Genomic DNA, 21,539 nt, shown 5'->3' on the forward strand with positions numbered 1-21,539 from the left:
TACAAAAAACAAATACCTAAATGTAAACAAATAAAAATTTGAATTAAAACAAAATATATATATATATTTTTTTTTTAGATTTTTTTTTTTTTATTGGGGAAGGGGAACAGGACTTTATTGGGGAACAGTGTGTACTTCCAGGACTTTTCTCCAAGTCAAGTTGCTGTCCTTTCAATCTTACTTGTGGAGGGTGCTGTTCAGCTTCAAGTTGTTGTTCTTTCAGTCTTAGTTGTGGAGGGCGCAGCTCAGCTCCAGGTTCAGTTGCCGTTGCTAGTTGCAGGGGGCACAGCCCACCATCCCTTGCGGGAGTCCAACCGGCAACCTTGTGGTTGAGAAGACATGCCCCAACCAACTGAGCCATCCGGGAGCTCAGCGGCAGCTCAGCTCAAGGTGCCGTGTTCAATCTTAGTTGCAGGGGGCAGAGCCCACCATCCCTTGCGGGACTCGAGGAATTGAACTGGCAACCTTGTGGTTGACAGCCCACTGGCCCATGTGGGAATCGAACCGGCAGCCTTCGGAGTTAGGAGCACGGAGTTCTAACCGCCTGAGCCACCGGGCCGGCCCCAAAACAAAATATTTTTTCCCTGAAGGTTTGGACCAAAAGCGTGGGTGCACATTATACACAGCAAAACACGGTAGTTTTATGTTGGCGCTTATGAATATGGTGGAAAGGAAGGATTGGGCAGACCAGGATTTTGCATTCTTTAACATGCATACACATCCTCTGAATACTTTAAAAAAATACAAATTCAGATTCAGGGGGTCTAGGTGGGGCCTGAGATGCTGCATTTCTGGTAAGTTCCCAGGGGATACCAATGTTGCTGGTCCACCGACAACATTTTGAGGAGCAAGGAACTAAACCACTTCAAACAGTCCTTACATCCCCAAGGATCTATGAGAATAGGATAAATCTAAAGATTAGTAATAATTCTTATTTTTTCTGACAGCAACAACAACCAAAAGGAAATCTAGCAGAATTTGTTTTTCCTTTATCAGTTTTTTTCTATGGAAGTATGTCAATGACATAGAATTCCTTTTCCTAGCATCTGGGAACAAATCCCGTGTGGGGATGAGTAGGCAGTTCTCTTGCAGATTCCACAGAGCAATGCTGAGCTGCTGTCTCCTGGTTTGCCTCCTGCTCAGAATTTCACATCTAGTCTTCTCTGTCTCTGCTTGATTTTTTTTTCCTGTAAAGATTTAAGGTTTTTTTCGACTGGAGACAGATTGTAACTGGAATGTTACAGCTGTTTAAGCTTGTACAGTTGGTTGCATTCTTTTGAAATTAACCTGAAATTAGATCACTGCTCAAAAAAGCCGTAAAATAATATCAGCACACCATGTCTTACTCTCCTTTGTCTGGAAACTTTGGGTAGGCCCTATTTAAATGCGCATGTCCGAAGCTCTCTGCAGTGATTCTGCTGAGCCTAGTCGTTTTCTGTTTGCTTGTTTTGCACCATTTTATTTTGAAATAAAGACTCAGAAGAAGATGCAAACATAGTAACCTCATGTACCCTTCACCCAGCTTTCCCCAAAGATAGCATCTTACACAACCACAGAATATTATCAAACTAGAAAATTTACACTGGTACAGGACTATTAACTCAACAACGAATCTTAATTTGAATTTCACAAGTTTTTACATGCACTTTTTTTTTGGGGGGGGCAGTATACAGTACTATGAAATTATATAGATTCATGTAACCACCATTACAATCTAACAGATTGTTAAAGGTTGGTGTCCCCTGGGAGTCTGTCTTGAGCCCTATATAGTTTTCATTCTTCATACTCTCCCTGGACCTTCTTATCCATAATTGAGAAGTTAATTATCTTCTGTATTTGGATAATTCCCAAACTGATAACCCTAATCACTCTCTCTCGAACCTTATAACTAACCATTTCAATGCCTACTTCTGGATACCCAGATATTTTGTCTGCACTTTAAACTTCAACATATCCAAGATTGAATCAGTATTCCTTCATTTTAAAACTAAATAGTTTCTACGTGGGGAATAGCAGCCCAAGAAAGAATACACATGAATAATCCTAGATGTATCTGTCAGCCATATGCCATATCTACATAATAGAAACAGCTGACATTTCTATGGCAGGTACCATGTGCCACACACCCAACATGCATGAGCTTATTACATCCTAAGAGCAATCTTAAGCATTGTCAGAAATGGCTCTAAGTGTCCTAAGGCCTGAATCTTGCACAGTTTTAGAGGTCCTTTTATAGAAACAAAAAACAAACAAACAAACAAACAAACAAACAAAAACAGAAAAGTACAAATATCAGGAAAACCTGCAATATGTTATAACATGGATGAACCATGAAGAAAGACATTATTCTAGGTAAAAGAAGCAAGCCACAGAAGGACAAATATTGCATGATGACACTTATATTCAGAGATATCTGAAGTAGTTAAACTAATGGAATCATAGTACAATGGTAGTATTAGGAGCTGGCAGGAGAGGGAAATGGGGAGTTGCTAATCATTGGGTAGAGATTTTCAGTTATGCAGAACGACTAAATTCTAGAGATCTGCTATAGCATATTGTGCCTATAGTTAACAATACTGCGTTGTACAATTAAAATTTTGTAAAGATTTCTCATGATAGAGATCTCATGGTAGATCCCATCTTAAACGTTCTTACTACAAGAAAACAAAATAAATTTTCGAAGATTACAAATGTCAAAATTACTATAGTCCCTACAAAAGTAAATACTTGGAATGCTGCAAGTGAGGCGTCCTGAAAATTGACCTTCATCAGTTTCATGGTGCATCTGCCTTTGAGGCAGTTGTTATTCTTACTTCCATCTTACAATGAGAAAACTGAGGCATAGGACATTTGCATAATTTGACCAGTCCTCCTGCCATGGGAGGTCCTGTCACCTCTTGGCCTCCTATGTGATCCCCTCACTGTTAACTAACCCCCGTTTACTCCATTCTCCACTCTGACCCCAGAAGGAATGGCCCATGGGACCATGTCTCTTTCCTGACCAGAAGCTGTACCTAGTTCCCTGTTACTTGTGAGATACATGCCTAAACTTTTTGCCCAACTTCCATGCTGTCTCTAACACTTAATGCTGGTGTGAGGCTGAGCTGCTAGTGGCTTTCTCCAAAACTCCATGCTTCCTTTCCACATTCCCTTCCCGCTGCCAGGACTGCTCTCTTCCCATCCGCGCTACACTCAATACTCTTTATCATTTTTTCCAAAGTAGAAACAGCATTATAGTTATTTTCAGCTCATAGGAGTAATACATAGTTAAAATTTTAAAACGTATGCAATACAGAAAAAAGGACAAAGAATTAAATAAAAACCACCAGATCTGTAGCCTCATTGCCTGAGAAGAACCACTAATTAATTATTTAGTATATATATATATATATATATATATATATATATATATATATATACTTTCCATTTTTCCTACATGTCAGTGTGTGTGTGTGTGTGTGTGTGTGTGTGTGTGTGGTCTATAAAATTAGGATAAGTTATTATGGTGTCATCATCTTTTTTATTTTTATCAATATACCAGCCTTTACCCTCAAAATGTTTTTGTTTGTTTGTTTGTTATTGTTGTTGTTGTTTTAATGAACATCTCTGATTAGTAAGAAAGCCAAGCATCTCTTCATGTGTTTCTTTTCCCGAGAACTGCCTATTGATAGCTATCCACTTCTCTGTTGAGCTTATATTAAAGATATTGGCCATGTATGTTACGATACTTTTTCAACTTTATCCTTAGTCCTTTGGCTTTGTAAAGGTGTAAGTCATAGTAATGTAATTATATATACACTGGCATCTTTAGAATAATGACCATATCTTTTTATCTCTGCAGCGATAGAGTGTAGAACAATGCCTACAAAAGAATAGGTAGTCAAAGAATATTTGTGGAATGAGTGAGTGTACTAAAGACACATCACTTCACTTTAGAGTGCCCAGTGTTTTGGGGGTAAGATCTCATCCTCTGATTTCCTTACCCTTTTTCACACAGAACCAATGACCAAATTCTGTGAATTCTATCTTCAATGTGTCTTTAAAAATCCCACCACCACTGCCCTACTTCAGACTATCGTCATTTCTTACCTGGATTTCTGCAATAGCCTCCTCTTTCTGGTCTCTCTAACCTAGTTCTTTCTCCACCTGTGACCAGAGGTTTCTAAAACACAAAATGTTCATGTCATTCTCCTGCTTAAAAACCTAAATGATTCCACATTGCTTGGAGAATAAATCTAAACTTTTTAGAAAGGCAACCAAGACCCTTCATAAAATCTGATCTGACTTTCCATCTCTTCCTTCCCTCTCTTTACATCTTCTATGCTTCAGGCACACCACACTTTCAGTAGTTCCAGAACAGGCTTTTCTTTCCACAACTATTTGTTTGCTAGATCTATCTCAAATGCCACAAATTCCATGCAACTTTGTCCTATCCCACCACCAAAATGATCGCATAACGATCAACACCATCACCACCACTGCCACTCTTGCTTTGCACACTTCTGGCTAAGCCTCTACACTTCCTCATTATTTCAAAGATAATCTTGTATTTCTCTGCATGGGAATGCTGAATCAGCAATTTTAAGGAATCAAATATATGAGTACGTACCTATTATGTGCAAAGTACTGACTCCATTTATGGTGCTTTGTTTCCAGTTGAAATTTTGAGTGCAGCTGAGTTCTGAAAATATGTTAATTATAAAAGGCTGAAAACTTTACTTTTTTTTTTCTTAACTAGTGCAATTTCAGCTCCTCTTAGAACCGGGGATCTGAGAGCACACGGGGAGGTAGATGGCAGTGTTTCCTCAGCCTGTTAGCTAAGCAGGCGAAGCAGAAGCAGAGCTGCTGCTTCCCTGGTGATATCGCACTCATCAGTGAGATGACATAGTCATGGGTACAGGGTTCTAGTTCAATTAAATATATCCTAAATAATTTTTAGTCCAAATAGTAAAATTATTTTTGTTAGGCTTATAAAAAATAACACACCCTGTGAATAAGAATGAATGACCATCTGCCTGTGCAAAGTTACAGTGCATGATTTATTTGTGCATTCCCTATTCTTGCTGCAACATACTTTAGGTCTGAATATTATAAACAAAAAAAGGATTCTATATGCATATATTGAATATTCATAAACTCTGGACACTAGCAAAATGATCACCAGGCATATTGCTTTTCTTTCAAGGAAATGATCGGTCAAGATATTTTATACTCGTCAACAAAAATTCATTTATTTGTTCCTTCCTTTCTCCCTTCTATTTTACCAACATGTGACAAGCATTTCATTAGCTGTTGAGGATATAGGAATAAACAACACAGCACTGTCCTCGCTGGGTTGACATGAGCTCCCAAATAAGCACAAAACAATCTGGAAAGCTTCTGGGGAAGAAGGGCCATCAAAAAAGAAACAGAGGATTTCAGCATACAGATCATGCTTATCATTCACTAAAAGAGAATATTGCTTCTCCAGTTTCCGTGATTCTCAGCCAAGGTATATTTATTCCTCCTTACCTTACAAATATTTCCAATAGGAAATTATTTCTAATATGTCATTTATATGCCTTTCCTAATAGAGTTGCAAGCCTAAGTGTTAGAACTTAAAACACCTTGTCAGTTATCAGTTGAACACTATGTGTCAAATTCAATATTTAGAGAAGTCAAGCTATCTACCTACATATTATAGCTGTTTCTTTTATATTTTCCAATCAGTTATTACTAAAGCTAAATTTTTAAATCCTTATATATTAATACATTTTTGTGCACATATACAAGGATTAAAAAAATAAATATTTTTCTTTAAATACTTCTATTTTTCTCTAAATTAAATCACCTCTTGATTTGCTTCCAAGGTCATTTGCCTCACATCTTTTTTTCTCCCAAGTGCAAACATCTTGTTCACTTCACTGTCTATTAAGACTTTAAATAGCAAGAGGCCTAGGCAGAATAAAAAACATATTAATTAATTTAGTTACTTAAAAGCTACCGTGGGAGCTATGGTAGGGAAAAAATAATAAAATTATTAGGAGTATTGAATTGAAGAGTTTATCTGACATTTTAGTTTTATGCTCCTCAGGATAATAAGTTTGACTTATCACAGTATTAGCAGACACCCTGGTTATGTGATGGCATATAACATAATTTGTCTCCAAATGCTGCTCTGATTTCACCATTGCTGTTTTTGTTAGCTCTGAGTTCTCATTTTCTTTTGGAGCCATAACTCATCCCAGTTGTGGAGACTGCCTGGATGCTGGTTTGGACTGTTTCCAAACCCAAGGTACTTTCCTGCAACACAATACGGAAGATTTCCCTGCCCAGACTTGAAGGCACATATGGACCTGGTTTGTCATGCTTCAGGGTGAGCCTAATAGAACTCTTACTATCTTTACTCCTAAAAGGAAAGTAAAAAACAAAGCATTTAACTCTCAGGATCTATCCCTCTCATCTGACATACTTTTTCTCTTTACCTTCCATTGCCAATTTCTCTCATTCCTCTCTCACATTCCCTCAGTAATTCACCAAATATTCATGGAGCCCTTAACTGTGTGCAGAGCAATGAACTCAGTGCTGCAGGGCGAACTGGGACATGGAGCTAAGTCTAATTCTTCATCCCTATGTCTTCTGAAGGTATTGAGGCCTATAGAGGATGACCTGCCCTTAAAAACGACGTCCCCCCTTAAATACCTCCTGAAAGAAGGAGGAATATAGTGCATAAATAAAACAATAGTGATTCATAATTATAATAAAGCGTATTCCTTTACTCACTCAGGAGCAATCCTCCCTGGGCAAGTTGCTTATGATTTCCTTCCAGAACTGAAGAATGCCTCACAGAAAGGAGATGGGGGGCTGGGGCTCTGCCTGGCGTGGGGGAGGGAAGAAGCAGGGAGTGAAAAGACTCTTTCATTCCGCTGGCAAAGGCAGCCTGGCAGCTGGGGCCAGAGTCTGCTGTGCTGATCCATGACGTCCTAAGAGAGTGTGTTCCTCTACGAGGAACCTTAGCCACCAGCCTCTGGCAGCAGCCAGGAGATGGGGAAGATGGTGAAATGAGCCATTTTATTTCATAAAACATGGGTACACATTTTATTTTCCCCCCAAATCAAGAATACCTACTCATTTTAAACTTTTATGTGTGATCCCTCTTCCTTGGATCTGGGCATATCAATAAATCCTTACCCATCAGGTCCACATCTGTAAAATGAGGTTCCTCACATTCTTTCCAAATCAAAAATAAGATTTTTAAATCAGTAGAATTTCAAGGGATTCACACACAACCATTAGGAACATAAAAATAACTATTTGCTAATTTTCCCGTTGGTCTTTTCTCTATCTTTTTAGATTACTTGTGGCTATTTATTGAACACACCTTTCAATAAACTTTTACTGTTTATTATTCCCTTCACTAACATTTCTGGATTAAAACAAGCAAAAATTTTACTATCCAGCAATTTAATAAACTTACGTCGTCATTGCAGCATACAAAATAATAATTGATAAAAAATTAAGTGAAATTTATTACACATATCATAACCATTTAAAACTAAGCATACACAGAATTAAAAATCATAATAATGCAAAATATGTCTATTAAGGTGAAGAGAAGGGGGTTATATTTTCCTCTAAGATTATTTAAACTTTAAATGACTTTTGTCTTTTGAGAGATTGTCATTCCCGGATATATTGATTCTGCTGACCACCAGTCTTGCAAACTGAAGTTCAAGCTGGCAAAACTCAACTCCCATTAATCTAGCAGATTGAGACAATTCGTATTCTTCATTTCCGTATCTTGTTTCCACTAAAACAATAATTGACAGTGGAAAAACCTAGACTAAACCAACCAAAATCTCTGCTCTCCTGCCCTGCAGGGGACACTGTGGGCTTGTAGAAATCAAAGACTGGTGGTGCCAGCCCCAGACAAAGTGGTAAATTAGCACAGTGTGGTACTCACAGACTGCCTTCAAGGCCCATTTCTCTATTGTCAGACTCTGAGCATTTCATTCTCTCCTTCCTCTGCTCCACCTGACCACTCGGCTAGTGATCCAAGTATAAAACACAGGTCATTTGAAAAGTGTGACTTTTCTTAGGGTCATTTGTGTCAAATCTCAAAGCCTTGATCTTTATGGGAAGTGGAGACACTAAAACTAAAGGGAATTTGAGGCATTGCTGAGAAGGCAAGGGAGATAACACTTAAAACTGGTGGGTAAGTGCCTTCCTGAGGGGCTGTATCAGAGAGACCCGTTTTTTCCTTTTTCTTTTTAATAACAATTCTAGTGTTTACAACTTTCATGAAAGAGTGAATTTTGAAAAGCAGACTTACCAGAGTATATAAAATAGCTTTGTATGCTCATATGTTAATTACGTGTTTTTTTTCCTTAAAAGAAGTGCCTCTTTCTTCTGAAGGCGCACGTGGATTCTCTTAGTAGAAAACTGAGGTGAAAGTTTAAGATCTACTCTTAGCAACTTTCAAATGTGCTATATTATTAATTATAGTCACCATGCTGTACATTACATCCCAGGACTTATTTATTTTATAACTGAAAGTTTTGACCACTTTTACTCATTTTGCACACTCCCCACCCCATGCTTCTGGCAATCATCAACTTTTCTATGTATCTATGAATCGATGAGCTTGTTTTCTTTTGTTGTTTGGTTTTTTTTTAGATTTCACATGTAAGAGATCATACAGTATTTGTCTTTCTCTGATTTATTTCACTGAGCATAATGTTTCAAGGTCCATTTTGTCACAAATAATGAGATTTCATTCCTTTTTATGGCTGAATAATAGTGCATTATATATATATAATATTGCTCTATATGTGTGTGTATATATATATATATATAAATATATAAATATATAAATATATATATATATATATATATATATATATATATATATATATATATATATATATATGACATTTTCTTTATCCATTCATTCATCGGCGGACACAGGTTGTTTCTGTATTTTGTGGATTGTAAATAATCCACAATGAGCATGGGAGTACAGATATCTTTTCAAATTAGTGTTTTGGATTTCTTCAGATAAATACCCAGCAGTAAAATTGCTGAATCATAAAGTAGTTCTATTTTTAATTTTTTGAGGAAATTTTTTTCCATGGTGGCTGCACCAATTTACATTCCCACCAGCAGTGTGTGAGGGTTCCCTTTTCTCCACATCCTTGCCAACACTTGTTGTTTCCTATCTTTTTGATGCTAGCCATTCTGACAGGTGTAAGGTGATACCTCATGGTGATTTTGATTTGCATTTCCCTGATGACTAGTGATGTTGAACACTTTTTCATGTAACCTTTGGCCATTTGTGTGTCCTTGGAAAATGTCTATTTAGACCTTCTGTCCATTTTTTTATTGGATTTTTTTTTTTTTTTTTGCTATTGTGTTGTATGAGTTTTTTGTATATTTTGGATATTAACCCTTTATCATCTACTTGATTAGAAAATATTTTCTCACACTCAGTAGGTTGTCTTTTTATTTTGTGGACAGGTTCCTTTGCTGGGCAGAAGCTCTTGAGTTTCATACAGACCCACTTGTTTATTTTTGCTTGTGTTGCCTTTGCTATTGGAGCCAGATCATTGTAAATGTTCTTAATCCCACTGAATCATACACTTGAAAATATTATAGTTAAAATGGTAAATTTTATGTTATGCCTGTTTTCCCACAATAAAAAAAATTGAAAAAAACAAGATCAATCTTGATTGCATCCTTCTGTAGACAAGTTTGCCATTTTCAAACCTAAAATATCCTTCATGATATTTGCCCTTTGCCAGTTTCCTTGCCTGTTTTCAACTCTCCACACCCACCCTGACCATGCATGTGTCAGAATCATGCTCAAGCCCATAACTGCCTGACCAGTCAGGCTCTCACCCCCTTCATTTGGCTTCACCTAACCCCCTGGAATGTTACCTTCCTGATATTGTAATCTCTATTTATGTCCCGCACTGTCCTTCTGCCCATGATTAGGGGACTGAATATCATGCTCTACTCTCTCTCTATGCCTTAGATCTCCTTCTTGTCGGAGCTCAACTTTGCTACCCTGTTCAACTGTCAACACTAAGGGCTGGCAGCACAGATGCCTGTGAGACACACTTCCTCTGCTCCAGATCCCAGCACACAGGCTGGAGGCACTGCTTGAAATTGCATTCTCTTCTTTGCAATAGATTCAGACTTTTATGGAAAAATTGTCCTTAACATTTAGGAGGAAGTTATATATTTACCATATTCTTCATCTACATCAAATGCTAATCAAAAATCTCAACTCATTTATGATGAAGAACATTACATGACATATACTGGTTGTAGATAACTACATCCCCATCCTGGTGACACTTCTCTGTTGCAGGGATAGAAACTATTGGGTCCAAATGCTCCGCTCTCAACCCTCCTAGACTGAGTTGGCAATGCAGCCTCCAAAACTCGTTGTTATGAAACATACCAAACCATCATATGATTCATTGTTGCTAAAGAACTATAGGTTGTTATATGCTCTGTTGGAGAAGGCATTGCCTTTGGAGGAAAATCTTTTGATAATGAAAGTATTTTTGGCTTGATAAAGTATCCTATACACCCTGATATCTCAAATATTTGTTTAGAGTGATGGTGATTCCTCTAGGAGTAAATAAGCTTAGTGCTATTTGGACATGTTATTAGTTCTTGGAAAAATATTCAGGGCAGCAACCCCTTTGATATTCATTCATTTATGCACTCATGTGTGCATTCCACAAATACAACTGAGTGCCTACCACGTGTCAAGCACTCTTGTAGAAACTACGGTTACAGTGGCAAACATATGAGGGTGAGTTTGAGGTTCTCTCTTTTTCCTTTCTAAGAGTTTATATTTGGTTTTCATTTGAAATATTCTTGACCTCAGGCCCTCCTAAATCTCAAATTTTCTGGAAATTGTTTGAGGATAGTAAAGAGACCAGATACTGTGGAAGCCCTCTTCCTATCCTCAGGCCAAACAGTCCCATTTCTCTTTTAGGCGGTTTCTCTAACTCCTGGCAGTTTCCCATATCCACTCTGAACAATGTCCATAAGTGAAGTCTTGTGGGAAAAAAACAAAAACAAAAAAGACCCCCACCTCTTTAAATTGTAATACAGCTTGTCTGCCCCCAAATAAAACTGACTGTTCTTCTTTTCTCTTTCTGAAACTCTATCAGGAAACCTATAAATTGGAAATTGAAGGGATTTTAGCAAAAAGCAAGTTTATCATTATCACGTTAGGATTTATTGGAGGTAAAAATGGCACCATAAATTAGAAACCACAACAGAGACTATATTTTAGCTGTTTATAACTTCAGCGAAACTGTAAATAAAGCAAGACAAACCTGCTGGAAATGTTAGAGTAGCAGGATGATTTTATGATATGTCAAGTCCATCCCACTAGAGGTTTTTGCTTTTGTTTTCTTAATAATTTTTATGAAATTCTAGTCATCTTTAATGCAGGAATGCTAATTAGTCAAAGAGTAATTAAATCTTTATCCAAGCCCAACGAGATTGCCTATTTACACAACTGAAAAAGTAGAAATTTCCCTTTGTAGCTGTGAATTTGGAAAGAAAACTTCTAAACCATACGAGGACAATTTGCAGACACTTCTTGCGTCCTCTTTAGGAAAAGACTGGGACGTGACATTAGACCTACCTGATATTCTGAAATTTTTGAAAAATTTCACCAAGACAACAGCAACACAGGCACTGTGAGTGCTGAGAAACAGGCATATCAGTCCTACCTTGGCACTGAAAACACTGAACACAAGCATTTCCTGGGTTCACTACTTAACTTGTTGCTGCTATAACAAATTATTACAAACTCACTAGCTTAAAATAACGCACACATTCTCTCACAGTTCTGGAGCTCAAAATCCCAAAATGAGACTTACAGGGCTACAGTGGAGGTGTCCTAGTCTGGTTCCTCCTGGATCCTCCAAGAGACCGTCCATTCCTTGCCTCTTCCAGCTTTTAGAGTCTCCTGGCATTCCTTGGCTCATAACTGTCATGCAGGGTGTCATGCGGGGTCTCAGCTCCCGCTCCCCACATAAGAACACAGGATATGGTGAGGCAGAAAAGGAACACCCACGGAGCCATAGGTAGGGGAGTCATACCACTATATTCTTGCTGGCGGCTGGGCTGGAGACACAGGAAGCAGGAGCCACACTATCCACAACCTGTCGTCCACTTGTCTCTGCCAACCAACCTCACTTGCTAGCTGCAATCCGCTCTTGCAGACTCAGCCACCATCTTCTTGCTAGCCCCCATTTTCTGCTAGTGTAGCCACGGCAATTATATTAGTTGCCAATGACTCACTGGTTACAGCTGACGGCCAACTAGCCACAGCTGATGGCCATCCAATCACAGTTGATGGCCATTTACTACCTGAGCCAGCACCTTTCCACGTGAGGCCGAGAGCCTGGAAACTGCACTCCTGGCTCTGTCCCCACAATAACCATTTCCTCCCATCCCTCCAATCTTTTACTTTCCTCATCACATCTTCTACTGCTCTCTCTTATGAGAACTCCAGTGCTTCCATTGGGCCCACAGAGATAATCCAGGATAATATCTCCATCTCAAAATCTTAGCCTTAATCACATTCATGAAGTCCCTTTCACCATGTAAGGTAACAGTCACAGGTTCCAGGCATTAGGGTGTGGACATCTTTGGGACACCACTGTTCAACCTACCACACTGGGCAACCTCAGGTCAGTTATTTAACTTCTGCAAACTTCTCAAATGGAGAAAGAAAATGAAATAAAGAAGATATTGTGTAAACACCAGAAGGATGATAACAAGCTATTAAATTTAATGTGATCTCTAACTCTGTGGATATCACCCCAGTTAGATGAGTCTGCATCATTTATTGCTTTAGCTTTATTAAGGTTGAACTGACAATTAAATTGTACATATTTAAAGTATACAATGTGATTATTTGTCATCCGTATAACTTTGTGAAATGATTACCACAATCAGGTTAATTAACACATCTCTCACCTCATTATATGACTGTGTGTGTGTGTGTGTGTGTGTGTGTGTGTGTGTGAACTTTTAGCAAAGTTCAAGTATACAGTACATTATTATTAATTATAGTCACCATGCTGAACATTAGCTCTCCAGAGCTTACACATCTTGCAACTGAAAGCTTATACCTTTGAGTAGCATCTCTCTATCTCCCCCACTCCTGAGTGCCTGGTGACCACTGTTTCGCTACTTGTATCAATGAGGTCATTTTTTTAGATTCCACGTACAAGTGAGATCATATAGTATTTGTCTTTCTCTGTCTGGCATATTTCACTTAACATAATATCCCCTTGATTCATTCATGTTGTTGCAAATGGCAGGTTTCGCTTGTACAGCAGCCGTTCATTCTCAGCTGGAGATTCTCTTGAAACTCATATCAGTCATTAATCAAGGAAGCGGTGAGGGGTCTCTGCCTGATCTTAAAAAGAGACACTAGCAACTCACTGCCCATAATGCCAGGACAAGCTGCACAGAGAGTAGGGCTCACTAACCACTTGCAGGGAATGGAATTGCACACCACTTGCATTCATATCATCTTCTGCTTCTCTGCAACCAAGCCCAGCCCCATGGGGGAGTCAAGGTATCAGGGTTGAGTAAGAAATCACTGAGATTATAAGAGGAGCAGGACAAATATCCTGTGGCTTCTACTTAAACCATACATATTCAGATATCCCAGAACAATTTTTGTTCTCACCATTGCAATATGCCAACAGTTCTAAAATCAACAGTAGTTCATCCAGTTTGGAAATATGAGGGTGGATGTAACAAATGGAAAGAGGGACATTTGGTTAAGGGAATGAGTGTTGAAAATGGCAAGGGGATTGGAGAAGGAATTAAAGGACAGGGAGGTACAGATCAGCTATGCAGCTGGTGATTGCTAATTAATACTATAGCTGTGAAATTAAAAAAAGGAAAAAGGTGATAGCAAGTTAGTGATTATTTCAGGATGAAAGACTTACTAGTGTGTTAATTATTTGTTTTAAGCATTTGTTTCAAGCATTCACAGAATATCATGCTCATTAACAACTTTAAACTGACAAGATTCAGGTACAGTCTGAAGTTGATCATTAATTGGTACCATATATATCTTATAATATAACTAAAAAGAAACCTGGATTTAGCTGTAGAAATATAATTACACACACAAGTTGCAACTTCTTTTGGGAGGTTGACTGATGGTGTTTGAAATGCTTCCAATTATTTTTAAAATGTACTCTTTGTTATAAAATGAGAAATTTGAGGATACTTAAAAGTAAATATTAAAATTTTGAAAGTATGAGTCAATAGAACGCCTAAAACTTCATAAACATTTTATTAAAATTTATGGAACACTAATGTACAGTAATCTAGATCATGGCCAATGAATAGAAATTATTAAGATGAACCTGTCCTAGTTTATCATAAAGCCCTCAGATCCAAAGCCCATAGATTCAAAACAGGTATCTGTAAAAATCTCCCTGTGAGTTATAAAATCTCAACATTGGTTTGTTGGGTGAAAGGCAACTAGCTCTTCAACCAGTCAAAGTGTGAGCACAGTACTCCAGGAATAGAAATTCAGATAAATGCTTTCCTTTATGTCACATAGTTGGATATAGCCTGGATGATCTCAGAGGAGACTGGGTGTTTCTTAGGACATTTAGATAATCATACCTATTATTGTAATAGAAATATTTCCAAGAAGAAACTTCCTGGCAGGTGAGCATTATCTTGAATGAATCCATAGTCCTAAGCTTTGTTAGGCTCAAAAAAATATATATATTACCAGTTTGTTGGATGTTGATGAAATTCTGGGGGGTTGATTTAGTCAAACCAAAAGGGAGACTAATGAATGTGGAAATTACGTTATAATTTACAATGGGTGCGATAATTAGCAGGATAATGTGGTACTTTCCCTTTGCTCCTTGACTCTGTCCTGGAATCTGCTCAACCATGTGATTTCACTGATATGTGGTATATAAACCAAAAACAACAAAAGAACAAGACAAACAAATGAGAAACAGAAACTCATAGACACAGACAATAGTTTAGTGGTTGCCAGAGGGTAAGGGGGGCGGGGGGTGGTGGGTGGGAGATGAGGGTAAGGGGGATCGAATATATGGTGATGGAAGGAGAACTGACTCTGGGTGATGAACACACAATGGGATTTATAGATGATGTAATACAGAATTGTACACCTGAAATCTATTAATTTTACTAACAATTGTCACCCCAATAAATTTAATAAAATAAAATTTAAAAAAAAAAAGAGTGAATCAGAGACTAAGCACAGAAGTGGAATAAAGGAGTGAGGCGTTGACCAATGATGAATGCACTTTGCAGCTCTGGAGATATATGCATCTAAATATTGGCTCCTCTGTTTTAACCTACTGTTATCTCAGGTAGTTGAAGTGCTTGTCTGGTCTCCTTGATATATGTATATTACACCTCTACTAAGTTTCTCTGGCTGATGAAACAGATATTTAAAAAATATTTTGAGGTTGGCTGATCTCATCAGCATTTTGTCAGTTCTCTATGTTTTTTGTGTTAGAGTGTCATATTTTTTTACCTTATCCCTAAATTTTCAGATGCTTTCTTGTACTACTGTACTTATTGGCTGTGTATCGTACCCATCTTATGGTTTACATGCCATATGGATGGCATGTGACATATCTAAAAGGCAAATCTAACCATGTAACTTCCCAGCTTAAAAACCCTTCAGTGGTTCCTGTAGTACAGGTGCTAAAGCCTAAACTTCTTAGGGTGGTAGAGCAAGTTCCTCATGAGCTGACCCCTGCCTTTCTCTCCCACCATATCTTTAGTTGTGGCCCCAGCCCCTCCTTTTTCATGCTAAGGCCATGTGACACTTTTTGAGATTCCTCTAACATGTCATAAGAGTTCACACCAGCCCTCTTGGCACACACATGCATCCTTCTGCCTAGAGTGTCCTTGATTTCCCCTGTCTTAGAAACACTTGTTTTATGAAATCTTTTTCAATGTCCTCAGGTTTCAGAATCAATCACTCCCTCCCTCCTTCATGAATATTTTTATCACGACATCTCTATCATTGTATTTCCTGTATTTATTCATACATCTGTCTAGTCGGCAAGAAGTTTTATATCTCCAGTGCCTGGCACACAGTGAGCATGTTTGTTGAAAATATGTATAATAGTCCTGAACCTGTGGATTTTCAATCTACAACACTGAAATGAGAGAGGAGAAAAGAGGAGATGGAGGGAGGCTACATGTTAAAATCTTTGAAGGATGAAGCCTAGGACTGCTCAGATATTGGAACATCCCCATGACTGGAGAAAGGATTATGATGGAGGAGAAATTTCTGGAATAGATTAAGTGCTTTGATAACCCTGTCATATTTACCCCTCAAATTATGACGTTATAATATTTGTGTAAATGTATCCATATTTGCAAATTTCTGTGTTTACTATTCCTTCTTTTATCTCAGATTTATTGTGCTTCCTGAACCTGAGGATGGATGCCTGCCTTTAATCAGTTCTGGAAATTTCCACACATACACATTAAGATATAATTCATATATATTAAATTCCTCATATATGTAATATATAATAAAATACATACATGTCAAGCACTACATACTAAAATAATTTATTGAGGTGAAATTCATATAATGAAATTAACCATTTCAAAGTGAACAATTCAGTGGCCTAACTCTTATATTTTGGAATATTGTCTCTGCCCTCTTTCAGGAATGCCAAATTATATCAGATCTTCTCATTCTACCCTCTATGATTCTTATCTTACTTTTGTCTTTTCTGTCTCTTTGTGCTATACTAGTGTAATTTCTTGAGTTCTATCTTTGACTTTAATAAATTTCTCTTCAGTTGTGACTATTCTGCTGTTTAACCCATATACTAAATTAACAATATTTTTCTTGTGATGAGAACGTTTCATATTTACTCTCTTTGCAACTTTCAAATATGCAATATAGTGTTATTAACTATAATCAACATGCTATACATTACATCCCCAGGATTTATTTATTGTGTAATTGAAAGTTTGTCTCTTTGAACCCCTTCACCCATTTTGCCCACTCCTTCTGGCAACCACCAGTATGTCCTCGGTATCTATGAGTTCTTTTTTATTTTTTTTTTTAAGATTTCATGTGTAAGTGAGATCATACAGTATTTGTCATTCTCTGACTTATTTCACTTAGCATAACACCCTCAAGGTCCATTCGCATGGTGTCACAAATGGTAAGATTGCCTTTTTTTATGGCTAATATTGCATTACACACACACACACACACACAAAGGTCAGACAATTAAGTTTGTGAACTTTCCACTGTACACTTATGTGGTGTATGTGTGTGTGTGTTATCCATTCATCCAAGCAACTTATGTTGCTTCCATCAACAATACCACTTTTAATTTTTAGAAGTTATATTTGGTACTTTTCCAAAACTTCCTGGTCATATATGATACTGTTATTCTTCATTTGTATTTTTGATTCTGTTAGAGGAACCACTGCGACTATATTACTCTTGTGATGATTTCAATGTATGAAATTCTTTGATGTCTTTTTCAGTCATTTTTAGTTTCTGAAGACTTTGGCTCATAGTGGCTGATTTGAGGAATCCTGTGTTCTGGGTCGAGGTGATATTTCTCCATAGAAGACTTGTATTTGCTTCTGCCAGGTGCTTTAAAACATGACCAACCTGATATGCCTTTAAATATTTAGTGTTTCCTGGACGCTGTATGTAGTGTAATTGGAATCACAAATCCAAGTGAAAAAGTCATAGTTAAAAATTCTCAGGTGAGAATTCCCAGTTTTTATTTTACTTTTTGACCCAGAGCAGGAGTCAGAAATCAAAGTTTCCTGGTTTTCTGCCTTTGCCCAGGGACAATTTTTTCTTCTTCTAATTCACCATTTTGATGAGGGTGTTGTTTTTTGAGTGCACCAATGTGTTCTGGGACATTGATTCCAACTCTGTGTTGCTCAGGCCTAGGGCCTTTCAGTCTTGTTCAGAACATTCATTAAAACCCAAGGCTCTTTTTACTATACTTGAGATGTTTCTGTGTGGGAATAATTTTGCAGTATGTGCCATATCACTGAAAGGAGCTAAAGCCTCTGACAGTGGACATAGCTCGTGGGCCATTTCATTTTGTATATGTAAATAGATCAGGAATTATGATTTAAAAATCATATAAATTCTGGTTATACTTTCCTTAACATTTTTGGGTAAAGAACAAAAATATAAACTAGTTGATGTATGATAAAAGCAATGCACTTAATGAAATTCTGAGAAGAGCTGTATTTGAGGATAACACAGGTATGGTGTTTATTCTACTATAATAGCCACAAGACTAACCGTGCAAATTTAATGCTTACTAATAGATATCATTACTTAGATTGAAGTGTTCAGTTAGCATCCTAAAAATTTACCTTTTTATGTATTGTTATAGGAAATTGGCTCTGATGCATGAGTATATATGTATACATTGAGTAGTTCACAGAATTGTTCCTTTATACCATGTGAAGCCAACACATATCTTCCTTGAAAAGAATTCCACTGAAAAGGAGCTGACTATTCCTTAATGGTCATTTAGTACAAACTCCATCTAATTTGTGATGTTTAATGCAAATTCCATTCTTACCAATAGATTGGTGAAGAGTATGCCATGTTTTTAGATGGCAACACTTATTTTTTACACATTGCTATTAAACGGAAAAAAACCAGCCACTTTGTATGTAAATATTTTGATAGAAATTATAGATCTCTCTAGTTCTTCATCAGTTTCTAGGATAGAGTTCAGCAGTAGAGCAACCGAAAACCTCCTAAGGATATCTAGTTTAGGTTTACTTTGGGGAACCACTAATTCATTCGTGTTGGGCCAAAGGGAAACTAGGATCAGAGTCCCATGAGCCAGCTTCTCTATTTCAGTGTTTGTGGAGCTCACCAGGGAGTGGTGGGGAACCCTGACACATCACAGTGAAAAGCTCCTTCTCTGTAAACATGAAAGGTGAAGCACATGCAGATTTTCAGTGTGCTGATTAATAAATTAAGTCTATGGAATAAGAATAATAATGCTTAGAAATAAGGCTTTACTTCCCTGCTGTCCATATACCTTGAGGTCAGCAAAGGCCTTGTACTGTATATTAAAAATATCTATATCTATATCTATATCTATATCTATATCTATATCTATATCTATATCTATCTATCTATCTATCTATCTATCTATCTATCTATCTATCTATCTATCTATATATATATATATATATCTGCCTTATTGCCCCAAGCAGACTGTCTTGTATCCTTTGTTCCCGATTTTCAGTAGGTAACTAATATTATTGTTAAATTCAAAAATAAGCACATTTGTCAAATCATTGTTAAAAATAAAAGTGAGAGAGCTGTATCAGGTTTATTTCTTAGCAGTATTTCATCCCAAATATATGCATTTTTTCAGCTGACCTTTTTGTTCATTGGTTTTGAAATTTCAAGAAAACCAGGTAAGTAAGAGGAGTAACATCAAAACACCTCCACATGCCATTAGTTCTCTTTCCAAAACAAACTTAGATAATAAATTGCTGTTTGTAACTTGGTACCTTTTTCCAGAATGCTTTTCTTTGCCTTATCAAACAAGTAACAAAAAAATCTCCGAAGCCTCTAAATATTTCTCCTGGAGCTTCTGTGGTATCTCCTTAGCGTAAGTAAATCCGAAAAGCATTGCAGATAAATGTTTGAAAATGAATTTTATATCACTTCCGAAATCTGGCAAGGGAAATTATCTCTAAAGAGATCAATCTCATTGACTTGGCAGTTTTATAAACTTTAATCAGTTTTCCAGTATTTTCATTGTTGAGGAGTGCATGTTCCCATAAACCACCTTGAGCTTGAAAGATAAATATATAATTTTCATATAGGTCTTGTAATCCTTAGACACTGGTTGAGTAATAACAGAATTAAATAGTACTGTCAGCACTGAATCTATCAGTGAGAACAAGAGTCATAGCAGGTGACATATTCAAACAACATACCAGCAGAATAAATATCATAAGAAGACTAATTTAGAACAGCTGGGAAGACAACCACTCATATCTAATTAATCAAATCAACTATTATTTAACTACTCAAATATTATTTCATTTATTCAAATCAATTGTCATAATACTTCATGTTCTTTATATCACAGGGAAAGGAGATCCATGGGGGGGAAAAACACTTTATCAAGGTACAATTGACATAAAAACAATACATATTTAATGTATTCAACTTAATGAGCTTTGGAATAAGTTAAAAAACCATCACCATAGTCAATGCCAAAAACATATTCATCACCTCCAAAAGTTTCCTACTGCCATATACCAGGGGTGCCAAAAAATGTATACAAGTGGACACTTTGGTCAGCATTGTTCAAGCAGTAGTTTGCTGTAATCAGAAGTGTCTGGACACTGATGGAAACCACTTTGAGCATGTCTTGTAATTACAGAAGTCAAATGTGACTTGTATTCACCATTTGTTATTGGTATAAATTGAGTATAACAATTTTAATACAGTTTTCCTTTCTTAAAATGTGTATACATTTTTTAGCACAATATATATATATTGCAAAAGCATTCTAAGCACCATAGAAAGATTAGGCCTCAAGCAGTACAGAGCTAGAGCCTACAGCTGCTGGGGTAGGCAGGATGATGACAGGTAAGGAACACTTAGAGTAAAGATGCTCAGAGAGTCCTGTTCTCACAGAGGACACAATTGCACCAAACTTCTGGTTAGAGTGCTGGCATTGGACTGCTCTATCATGCTTCTAAGTATCCATGGCTAATTTTGGCCTTGGATCCAGACTAGAGGTGATTTCCTAGCTGGTTGGGGCAGAAATGAGAGGTTTTGTAGAGGTGATCCTCTCTGGGAGTGAATTCAGGGTGGAGTCACTGCAGTACCTGGTCATGTTGTAAGGCTAAAATTCGGGAATCAATAACGTAGTTAGACTTAGCTAGTTTACAGTTAGATCTACCGTGATATTCAGCTGTTTTCTTCTTGTTTCTCCCCTCACTGATTGACTTAAAAACTCTCTTTCCTAAGTCTACACATACCGTGTTTCCCCGAAAATAAGACTTAGCCAGACAATCAGTTCTAATGTGTCTTTTGGAGCAAAAATTAATATAAGACCCAGTCTTATTTTACTATAATATAAGAGCCGGTCTCTAGAATAGAACAGAACAGAACAGAACAGAACAGAACAGAACAGAACAGAACAGAACAGAACAGAACAGAACAGAACACTGGGTCTTATATTAATTTTTGCTCCAAAAGACGCATTAGAGCTGATTGTCTGGCTAGGTCTTATTTTTGGGGAAACAAGGTACCTCGTTAATCTATTTAATCAGCAGAATCCTAACCTGAAAAAGGCAATTGCTTAAACCTCGGGCACCCAGACACCGGAATCAGTTCTGCAACTCCCTTGCAATTTTTACTGGTGACACTTTATGGGGCTTTATGCCCCAGGCCACGGAGGCCAAGTGCAAGTCGGAGTCCAGAGATAACAGACCCCAGGAAGCAATGT

General features: G+C 37.3%; 1 protein-coding gene across 1 annotated transcript in view; it reads right to left on the minus strand.

Moving 5' to 3' along the window:
- Positions 1 to 6,807, minus strand: part of SPART (spartin) — a 69,935-nt gene extending 63,128 nt beyond the window's left edge. Inside the window, exon 1 of the mRNA XM_074330016.2 lies at positions 6,763 to 6,807. The gene's annotated coding sequence lies outside the window, so the exon portion shown is untranslated. The remainder of the gene's footprint in view (positions 1 to 6,762) is intronic.
- Between the last annotated feature and the right edge of the window lie 14,732 nt (positions 6,808 to 21,539).

The sequence above is a fragment of the Rhinolophus sinicus genome, chromosome 16, assembly GCF_057876585.1.
Source record: "Rhinolophus sinicus isolate RSI-liver-muscle chromosome 16, RSI-T2T, whole genome shotgun sequence".
Lineage (NCBI taxonomy): Eukaryota > Metazoa > Chordata > Mammalia > Chiroptera > Rhinolophidae > Rhinolophus > Rhinolophus sinicus.